This window comes from Solanum pennellii, chromosome 8, assembly GCF_001406875.1.
Source record: "Solanum pennellii chromosome 8, SPENNV200".
Lineage (NCBI taxonomy): Eukaryota > Viridiplantae > Streptophyta > Magnoliopsida > Solanales > Solanaceae > Solanum > Solanum pennellii.
This window is the reverse complement of record NC_028644.1, coordinates 5,537,098-5,548,612: the sequence shown is the minus strand read 5'-3', so window position 1 is coordinate 5,548,612 and position 11,515 is coordinate 5,537,098. Positions and strand designations below refer to the sequence as shown.

General features: G+C 33.4%; 1 pseudogene; it reads left to right on the top strand.

Moving 5' to 3' along the window:
- Positions 1-3,713: 3,713 nt before the first annotated feature.
- The window catches only part of LOC107027445, an 11,161-nt pseudogene continuing 3,359 nt past the window's right edge, over positions 3,714-11,515 (top strand).

Genomic DNA, 11,515 nt, shown 5'->3' with positions numbered 1-11,515 from the left:
CGATTTAACAGAGCAAATGAAGATTAGCCAAGAAATGCCTAATGTTACAACCAAATTGTAGATAGCCATGTGTATTTACCATTGTTCTATGAAATAAAAAGATTAGCTATAAATAGTAATTATTTTTAGCATTCACTACAAATATTACTAATATGATAATTACATATCATAAATTAGTTGTACCATATAAGTTTTATTTTATTTTAATAATTAAATAGATACATCATTTCATTAGATTACATAATGCGCAACAAAAATAATAACATTTTCCGTGAAATCCTATAAATTGGTCCTTTTATGATCATTAGGGTTACTACCTCCACTCGATTCAATCACGAAAGTTACCGTAACGTAAGATAGGGCAAAGAGACATTGATTTCGTTTTCTGCCTCAAATATGCTCGCTCAAAATCCTGGATGTATATATATTAATTTCTTTATTGGCATAAATGTTTATGCTTTTACATGCCATATCAAAGCCTGGAACTTGAACTAATGATTTTCACTCAAGAAGTAACTTTATCTTGTTATGAGAGGCGAAACCACATTCATATGTGTGGGCGCATATACATATATATCTATCTCTGACAAAAATAAATATAACTAACAGCGCACTCTTAACGAGTGTAGAACTATCCTTGTGCTAGAGAAATTACCCACAAAACTAGGGTTTGAATCTTGCTAAAGCCCTTATTTCTTTTTAAGTTTATCGGTGCACATGAAGTCTTCAATTTTTAAGCCCATTTTTGCTAGTTATAGACACAGATTTTTATATTCTATTATGACATAAGATTATAGACAAAAATGTGTTAGAATGGGCATTTAATAACCTACAACAATATTTTTTTGATACATTTTATCATGCAAGGATTCTAACTAAAAGAAAGAGAATGAGTCTTATTTAGTCCTAGAACCCACGAATTCCAAAAAGAAATAATTATGGAAAAATATAATCAAGTTTTTAAGTATTAAATCTTTTTCAGGTTGCGTAGAGAGTGTTGAAAGCAAATGACAAGTAAAAAATATGAAGGAAAGAAAATTAAACAGTCTTCAACATATGTCCTTTCTTAATTGATCATTTTAACATTAGTTGGTCTAGAAATCTCACGAAAGTATGGAGAAAACAAGGATGTATTGATGATTATAATGTTGAGTTACAAGCTTCTTACGTAGGAGAAGAGTCCTATTCTAGTTATACTAGGAGTCCTACTACAATACAAATAATTATAAGAGTAGTAATTTATTACAAGTGAAGTACCTTATCCTGATCAACTTCTACAATGTTCAGTAGCTTAATTGTACAAAACTTAGAATTTAGTAGTCTAATCCTAGTATGAATCTAACTCTAACTCGTCAGCCTGCTTCGATGGACTTGTTCCTTCAACATGTTCCATCAATCGTCAAGCTTCCTTCTACACTTCCCCTCAAGCTAGTTAGTAGAGAAATTGTAACTCCTAGCTTGCTGCAAAAAACAGACCTGTTTTGTTAAGGCTTTGGTATGAATATCAGCTAGCTGATCCTTAGACTTTACAAATTGAGTAAGAAGTTGTCCCCTGCCCCTTTCTCACGAACAAAATGATAGTCCAGTTCAACATGTGTGGTTCCGGCATACATAACTGGATTAATTTTCATCTACAACACACTCATATTATATTAATACAATGTAGGAACATATCGAAGGAACACTCCAAGGACATCAAGATGATAAAATCCAAGTCATTTCTGGGGCAGTGGAGGCTAGTGCTCTATAATAAGCTTCAGCGCTCGATTGAGCTACTATGGTCTATTTCTTCGAGGTCTAAGAAATACAATTTGCACCTATATAGATACTATAACCTGTAGTTGATCTCCTAGTTTTGGTACAACCTTCCCAATCAGCATTTGAGTAGTCATACAACCTATATGGTTATTGTGAAATAATTTTGAGTCCAAAGTGTAGAGTACCTTTGATGTACCTGAGAATCATTTTTACTCCTTCAAAATATTCAACGTTTGGGCTTTGCATAAATTGGCTTGCTAAATTCACAGCATGAGTGATATCAGGTCTTGTGAGGGTCAAATATTGAAGACTCCCTACTATCATTCTTTAAAATGATGCATATACAAAACTTCCCACAGCTTCATGCAGACCATATTTTCTAGCCAAAGGAGTGGCTTCAGCCTTTGCCAAGTCATCTCTGTCTTTGCCAACATCTCAGCACCATACTTGCTTTGGTTTAAGTGAATTCCACCTTCGAAATAGTTCACCTCAATTCCTAAGAAGTAGTGTAAAGGGCCAAGATCTTTCATAGAAAACTTCTTTCCAAGTTGTAGAACCAACTCTAAGACACGAGATGGATTACTTCCTGTGACAATAATGTCATCCACATATAACAAAGAGAAATATTTTTCCTTTGTGAGTTTGCAAATAAATAGGGAAGGGTCAGTCTTACTACACATAAAACCAAGGTGTAAGAGATGCATGATAAACCTATCAAACCAGACTCTTGTGGCTTGTTTAAGACCATAAAATGCCTTTTTAAGTAGACATACATGCTGAGGATACTAGGGATCAATAAAACTAGGAGGTTGACTCATGTGACCTCCTCTTGTAAGAAGCCTTGGAGAAACGCATTTTGACTTCTAGTTGTCTAAGTTTCAACTTTGAACTGACAACAATGGATAGTTACACCTTAATAGTTGTAGCTTTAACCAAATAACTAAATTTTTCTTCAATATCTAGCCCTTCAAGGTGCGAGAATCCCATTGCCACAAGTCTGGACTTATACCTATCTATTGTCCTATCAACTTTTAATTTTGTCTTGAACACCCAATTGATCCAACCAAGTTCATACCAGGACAATTAGGCACAAAAATTTATGTCTTGTTAGTATGTAAAACACCAATTTCTTCTTGCATTGCTGCAAGCCAATAAGGTGATTTTAGTGCTTCCTTAGTAGTATTTGGTTCTCTCACAATTTATGTGTTGCTTCTAGCAACAAGTAACAAGTGTCGTTCCTTTGCCTTGTTCCTGATGATCATATGATACCCTTGTGGTGCAGGAAGTACATCAACTGTACATTAACCAAGATAGTGGATCGGAGTGTAGCATTGTGAAGTTGAAGGTCAACTGGTACATAATCTAAAGTGGTTGTTTGATGATGATCATTGGTTGGACCTTTAAGAGCAACTTGTTCCTCACTGATGCTGGCATATTAAAAATTTGCAGCTGGAGTTTCAATGTTAATGTATGGATCATCAAATTCAACCTGTTCGTCAACATCTGATACAGTGCTTGAGAGGTCAATAATACTCTTATCATCAATGAGTACATCAGGTGTAGCAGCATTATCACTAGAAATGAATGGGTGGGCTAGCAACCTGTACTTCCCCTGAATCATAATTATTGGGTGTCTGCAGTTTAGAGAAAGATTCAACAAAAGTAGCAAGGTGAGGTGAGACATCAATGTTAGTTTGATATGCTTTGGAGACACATAAGGTTATGTGTTTTCATCAAACACAACATGTCTGGATATGTAAACCCTCCTTGTAAAAGGATGATAGCATCTATATCCTTTGTGTAAGCTGTTGTACCCTATGAACACACAAGGATAGGTTTTTGGACTGAACTTATTGTTACCCTTATTATATGAAAATCATCTACACCCAAAAACTTTTAGGTTGTTGTAATCAGGTTGTTCCCCAAATAACTTAACAAACGGAGTCACCATCTTTATGACTGATGAAGGCAATCTATTGCTGAAAACTACTGCAGTGAGGAAAGCTTCAACACATAGAAACAGAGGTAGGTTAGCATGAAGTAGTAAAGTTAAGCAAGTCTCCATAATATGCCTATGTTTTCTCTATGCAACTATATTTTGTTCAGGTGTGTTAGCACATTAAATATATCCCACAATGTCATGATCTTCCAAATGCTTAATGAAGTCTATTTGGATAAAGTCAACACCTTCATCACACTGAAAAATCTTGATCTCTTTAGAAAATTATTTTTCCACCATTTTCTAAAATTTTATAAAGACCTCAAAGAATTCAGACATCTTTTTCAATGGATAAATCCATGTATATCTTGTGTGATCATCAACAAAAATGACATAATATTTCATATGTTGGGAAGATTCGACAGTAGCAGGTCCCAATAAGTCACGATGAATTTTCAATAAGGGTTCTTTCTCAATTTTATTTCTCAAATAAAAAGGAAGTTTACAGCACTTTCTCAATTGACAACTAGAACAAACAGTAGGCACTTTATTCTAACTACTAACATTAATGCAACTATTACTACTAAAATTTTGAAATACTTCAAATTAGGGTGTCCTAATCTAGTATGACACATTTTGTTTGACGTGTTCTAGTCGTGTGCAGCAGTCAAGGAATAGAGATTGTTATCTTCCAAAGCATAAAGTCCATTTCTTTTAGATCATTTGTCCAGCAGTGTCCTTGTCCTCTTGTCCTTAACAACGAAGTTAGTTTCATCAAATTCAAGAGTACAAAAATTATCTTTTGCAAGCTTACTAACTGAGAGTAAATTTTTGTTGATCTTAGGGACTACCAGAACTTTCTTTAACTTTAGACCTGCTCTAAATATTTTTCCAACATGTGGAATGTCTAACTTTGATCCATTCCCAACAATTATTTTATTTGGTTCATTGTAGTGTTTAAGATTGTTAGGATACCTGAGTTATGTGTCATTTGGCTACTTGCTCCTGAGTCCACATACAAGGTATCATCAGTAATGTTTTGTAGATTAATAGGAGGCAATGCTTGTGGTAGGTCATCTTTGGCTTGGTAAGTGTAGTCTCACCTGTAAAAATACATAAGAGCAGTATGGTTATTCCTACAACAAATTTGACACACGTCATAATTGTCCCTTTCATGACTTTCACTTGAAGGACTGTTCTGAGGACCTGGTTCATTTCTGTTGTTATAAGGACATGTTTCTTGTCCTTCAGGCTTGAAGCCTCTTTCTCTTAAATTGAAGTAATTATTTCCTCTTCTTTGTGAGTAGTTTCCTCTTCTTTAGCCTCTTTTAGCAGAGAATGTCATGTTATTGTTTTGTTAAGGCACTTCTTCTTCATCCTCCCTCATATAAAAACCCTTGAGAGCATTAACAAACTTATTAAAAGTAGGATATGATGTCTTACAAAGCATGACAGTCCTGAAGGTCTTGTAATTATGACCTAGAGCTCTAGCAAAATTAATCATTTTTGCTATTTTCATCTACAGACTTGTGAATGGTTGCAAGACCATCACATATGCCATTGAATTCCTTAATGTATTCGTCAATTGTTTGTCTTCCTAGACTCACACTTTGCAGTTGTTACTTGATTTGGAATTTCTTATCTTTAATTGCTTGAAAATATGTTTCTTCCAAGCATTCCCACATCTCCTTGGCAGTTGATTAGCCTACAATCAGGTACATGCTTTCTTCTTTCAAGGTGCCTGAAATCCAACTCCTTCGTAACATATCCTTATCCTCCCAATCATCAACAATGTTGTTGTCTTCTGCACCCTTTCGCCTGTTACAATTTTCTCAGTAGTCTGTCTAGTGGAACACGGCGCTTAACGTGGTTCTGTGATGATTTCGGTTAATCTCATCATTTGTATCAACTGAGTCATTTGTGTCCTCCATATAAGATAGTTCATTGGCTTAAGTTTAATGGCGCAGGACAAAATAAGATGATGAAGTGAAGAGGTCGAAGAGTGTTGGTAAAATGGGACATTGCAGTTTGATAATTTGGTTGTTTTTCATTTTTATCTAATACGTTAAAAAGCGGAAAAACTTTATTGGTCAGATACCACGTAGAAATCTCACGAAAGTATGTAGAAATCAAGGATGTATTGATTATTATAATGTTGTGTTTCAATCTCCTTATATAGGAAAATAGTCATATTCTAGTTTACTAGGAGTCCTACTATTATACAAATAATTACATGAGTAGTATTGTATTACAAGTTATATACATTATCCTAGTTGACTCCTATAATATTCAATAGCTTAGTTGTACGTAACTTATGATTTAGTTGTCTTATCCTAGTACGACTCTAACTCTAACTCGTCAGTCTGCTTCGATGGACCTATTGCTTCGACGTGTCCCATCAGTCGTCAAGCTTCCATCAACAGTAAGTACACATAATTGATTAAAAAAAATCAGTGATGGCTCAAGCTAGATAGTTTCCTAAAGCTAAAAATAAGTTGGATGCCGAAATTTTAATTATTTTTTTATTTTTATTTGAGGTTCAAGTTATTTCTTTCTTTATCATAAAAATAGTTTTATTTTTATGATATTAAACTAAAGATATAATTATACCAAAATATTTTTTAATCTTGTAGTCTTAAACATATCATGTGAAAGTTAAATTTAAAATTGACCCATATAAAAGAGTTCCATACAAATTAAAAAATTCATTTTTTTGCTACAAAAAGCTTAAGATAATTTTATTGTTACTAAAACATTAGGCTTTTCAATTTTGGTAGCCTAAGGCATATGCCTCATCTTTAAAGGCATAGAGCCACCCTCTGAAGAAAACTAATTAAAACAACAATAACAAAAGTATTTTTTTTTTCAAAAAAGAACAATAGTATACTCTGATGATGGGTGTACCTAAATTCATTGTGCAACGGTAGCAACAAAATTAAGTTATTTCTTGTTTCCTCCTAAGATTGTAGTTTTTTAAAAAAATTATACTATTAAGAAAAAGTAAAATATTTGTGTAATTCTAATTATGTTTTCTTGAGAAAACATAGGTTAAAGGCATATGGACTTATGGCTTAGTCTTGAATAATGAACATCACCTTGTTCAATTATCAACAATTTTTTTTAATTTATAGGAATCTGATTTCTCATTCAAGTCTGATGGTTTTAGGTTTAATTATGGGTTTGGAGATGAATATTTGAATGAACAAAATAATACTATTTCTCATGCTTTTGGTGTTCTTATTAATAGCTTATACATATATTAAAATTTCATGATGTATTTTTTTATTCTGTTTCACCAAAATATTGAAATTAAGTGTGTACTTCACTAAATTATATTTTATGCTTCTTGTATAACAAATGCTTGGGGGTCGTATATCCCAAAAGAGGTTAATTGTAATACTAGTATTAGTTGTACCAGAGTTAAATTTACGGTTAAACATTTTACTAAAATTTCATACAAATACTATTTTTATATATACTACCAAATGACACCTTTAGTGTTAAAGGAAGTGTCAAGTATTATCTATTCATTTATAATGTTACGACAAACACATGTCACTCCTATAGTGTATTGATGTAAGCACTCAATACTATAAATTTCTAGTACAATAAGTATAAAAACACTAATTTAAACTTCTGTGTTTTCTTCAAATTCTATACAAAAATACTTTATATGTGTTTGATTTAACCTAAACCAAACAAATTTACATCAAGAATTGCAGAAAGAAATCAAAGCAAATGTCAACTAGATATAATTTCTTTTGCATTTTTTAAACATGGAAAAAGGTTACATTTGCCTCCTATTATGAACCTTTTATTTTATTCTTAGAGTTTTGACATGTTTGTTTGTTGTTCGTGTAGCGTGTACTTTGACCTTACCTATCGTACCTTTGTTTACTTTCTACAGATTATCCCCTCAGGATGAACAAAGACTTTGTTTACCTTCTCCTGATCGACTTAGCAACCTTAACATTCATTTAACCGATGACATTCTAAATAGGTTTTCTTTTCGAGATGTTGTAAGAATTAGTACACTTTCGAAGGACTAGCAATATATTTGCTGGAGAATTCCACATGTGAAGTTTGATCAAACAGTGTGGAAAACACCAGAGGACTTGACATCTCCTACCATTGGATTTATTCCCATTCTTGATAGTTTCCTCAGGTTTCATAGAGGAATAATATTGAAGGTCACCCTCGATATTATTAGTCTAAAAGTGTGTCCTAATGTTGATCGTTTGATTTTTTCCCTCGACACTGATCATATTCAACATTTTGTCCTTAAACTTCCATTTACTTATCCTCCATATAGGTTTCCTAACTTCTTTTTTTATTGTTCAGCATTGAAGCATTTGTATCTAATGGAATGTGAAATACAACTTCCACATTTCTTTCAGTGATTTAATAAGTTAATTAGGCTAAAATTGAAATATGTCAAATTATCTTCTAATACGTTTGAATGTTTGATCTCTAATAACCCGTTGCTTGAGAATTTGGTGCTAAAAGACATAGACAATCCGTACATCATGAGTATTAATGCTCCTAAGCTAAGGTCATTTGTCTTTCGTGGCGATATACAATTGATACATCTTTAAAATGTTCCTGTTCTTTCCAACGTTCTGTATGCGCCTAGAGAATTAGTTCTAGAGGATGAAGATGATTTTGTCAGTATTTTTTCGTCTATTCCTGCTCTCGAGTGTTTCAGCTGGGATCTTTTTGAGGTTATGTTGCTTCATTTTACTTAATGGTAATGCATTTTCATGTGTACTTTCTTTTTGACTTTGAGTCATCCTGATTTTGTCATTTTATTTATAGTTCGATAATGGATCAACTGAAATTATACCAACAAGGCTTCCATCAGCTCTAACTCTCTGAAATACCTTTTCATATCTTGGACTACTCTTGGAGTGTTTTTTGAGCTTTCGTTTATTCTTTGCATTATACGAAGTTCCCCAAATTTGGAAGAAATTGAAATTAAGGTCGTCACTAATGTTTATTTTTCTCTCTATCTTTTCCATGTTTATATATTCGTATGTAATGACTTAATGTTTTTTTTCTTTTTTTTGTTAGGGGTGTATCCTTAGTGATGGAGATTATTTTCGAATCTGTTCCCCAGGAGGTGGTTGTTGATGAGATTCCTGCAAGCTTTTCAGATATCACATTTAATCATTTGAGGACAGTTAAGTTTTATGATGTACTATTAGAAGAGGATAAAATGCAGCTTATTAAAGGTTTTATTGGCAAAGTCTCCAGCACTGGTGAAAATGGTAATCAAGCATCGTCAAATGGAAACTAATGAATCTCTCAACGTACTCGTGGAGATAACAAAGTCTCAACGGGCATCATCTAAAGCAGAAGTTGTGTATCTTGTTGATTAGTATCGTTACCACAATCCTTCATAAGTTGCATTTATAAGAGAAGGGGTAAACATAAAAGGATCCACAAGACTGTTCACAAAAATCCTCGAGATAAGCAAGCCATAGGGCAGACTTGCCGAGATATTCAAGTCTTCAACACTTCACCACATATACGCCTTGCACCATTCTACCCAGTTAATGCGGTATTTTTTAAGCAGGAAGTAGAGAACAAATACATCACGAGTAGAGATATTACTCAAGGAGCCTTTCCTGAGAATAAGAGTCGTGTCCATTATATGTGTGAGAATATGATTCTCAAAACATAGAGATAAAGGCCCAAAGTCAGAAATGTGAGTGTCGGGTTTAACCATGACTCGCTTTTCACCATCTAGAGAAACTTCAAAGTCATCAGTCCATGTTCCGTTCATTTATGGAATTACCCCACAGAACTTAGTACCAAACACATCTTCGAATAACTTCTCATTGATGATAAAGCATTTAACGAGCACCGACGATTCTAACTCACCACTGTTTGGTAAGATGCAGATATTGCATAGAACAGGAGAACCGTTTCATCAAAAATCTCAAGACCACACAAAGTAAAAAAGAGAGACAGTTTCTGAGATTTGAGATAGGAGATTACCGGGCAATGCTACTCCCTTAATCTTTCCTTCTCTTTTTGTTTAAAAATGTGCACTCTTTGCGTACAAAGCTTTATTAAAGATGAAAGAAGATTACAAATAAGTTCAAGGAAGTTGTTGTTGTGACGAAAAGATGAAACCAAAAATCTAACAATAAATAACACCAAGTTTAACGTGAAAAACCCCTTCAAACCGAAGGTAACCACCACGGGATCGACAAGATCCGAATCGCTTCACTATATCAATAAGAGGGTTACAAATATTCTTCTAATGGATACACAAAAAGTGCCAAAAAAGAACAAACAATAGCTACACCAACAAAAGATAAATAGAAAGAAACACCACTTTAACTCAGCTTCTGTTCGAGACCTAAAACAGGATCTGGCTGGCCTACGAATTCGATCTCCATAATTCAAATCAACCACCAAGTTGTCAGGAACACTCAGTCCAAATTTCAGCACGATCCGACGGTTAGTTATCAGGAAACACAATTTGAGTATTGCTGGTCGGAGAAAAAGACTACAGCAAAAGAACCCCTTTCCTTCTCTCTTTTCTCTTGTTGAAAGCTCTCTCAAAACATCTCTTATGTTCTAATGACTTTCAAAGACAATATCAATGAGCAATTAAATTATTCTCTCATGACTATCCACTATTTATAGAGTTGTGCTTTTCCTTACAAATCCAAAACCAACTACAAATAGGATTACAATTCCAATCCTTTTCCAAATAGAATTGGAAACCAAATAAAGAGAATAATTCCAATCCTTTTTCAAGTAGGATTAGGCCATGGGCCTTTGCTGGAAGATGGGCAATATCCCAACAGTTGTATGCTTCACACAACTGGCAGAGGAGGGTTTATATAGTGTAAGCTCTTATGAGAAACCCAAGGGTGTTTGAATCAAGGATCTTTAATCTTACCCTTAAGTCATTTGCAATTGATCTGCTGAATCATGTCCATATTAGATATGTGCATGATAGATCAATTCTTTTCTTGCGTGAGGATCTTGAGTCTTGGCTTGAGAGTCGTGTGTGATTTGATCCTTTCCTTAAGTTGATTTATCTTGTACTCTTTGTAAATATTGGTATGATGATGTTTCCTTAACATTTTCCCTTGATTTTATCTTCGATATCCTTGATTGATTTTCCTTGAATGCGGATTTGATTTCACATGTTGTGAGATTTGATGTTATTGAACAGATATTTACATTCCATTCTTAACCGGTGCGCCTATCCTTAGTGTGATGACTGCGAGCATCCCGATTGTTGCCTTGTACTTGTGTTGTATCTTGTTTACTTCCTACATCAAGAACGTTGTCAGTATTGTCATTATTAAAATGTTTGAATATGAGGTTAACAAAACATTGTCAAGTTTGTAAATATTTATTTTATTTTATTTTTTTTTGAAAAAAAGCATAACTACTCCCTTGAACTATGGTCGAAATTTTAAGAATACACATTTTCTTTATATGTCCTAATACCTCCTAGAACTATTTTGAAATGTAATAAATACACCTTTTTTGGTGTTAAGGTGGCTTAGAGAGTGTTGAAAGTAAATAACAAGTAAAAAAATATGAAGTAAGAAAAAAATTAATCAGTATTCAATATATGTCCTTTCTTAATTGAATATTTTAGCATTAGTTAGTAAACATAATTGATAAGTAAGCTCAGTGACGGCTCAAGCTAATTAGTGGTCTAAAGTAAAAAATAAGTTGGAAGCCTAAATTTTAATTACTTTTTTTTCAATGTGAGATTCAAGTTATTTCTTTCTTTTTGATAAAAAAGGTTTTATTTTTTATGATCTTAAAATATATATATATATA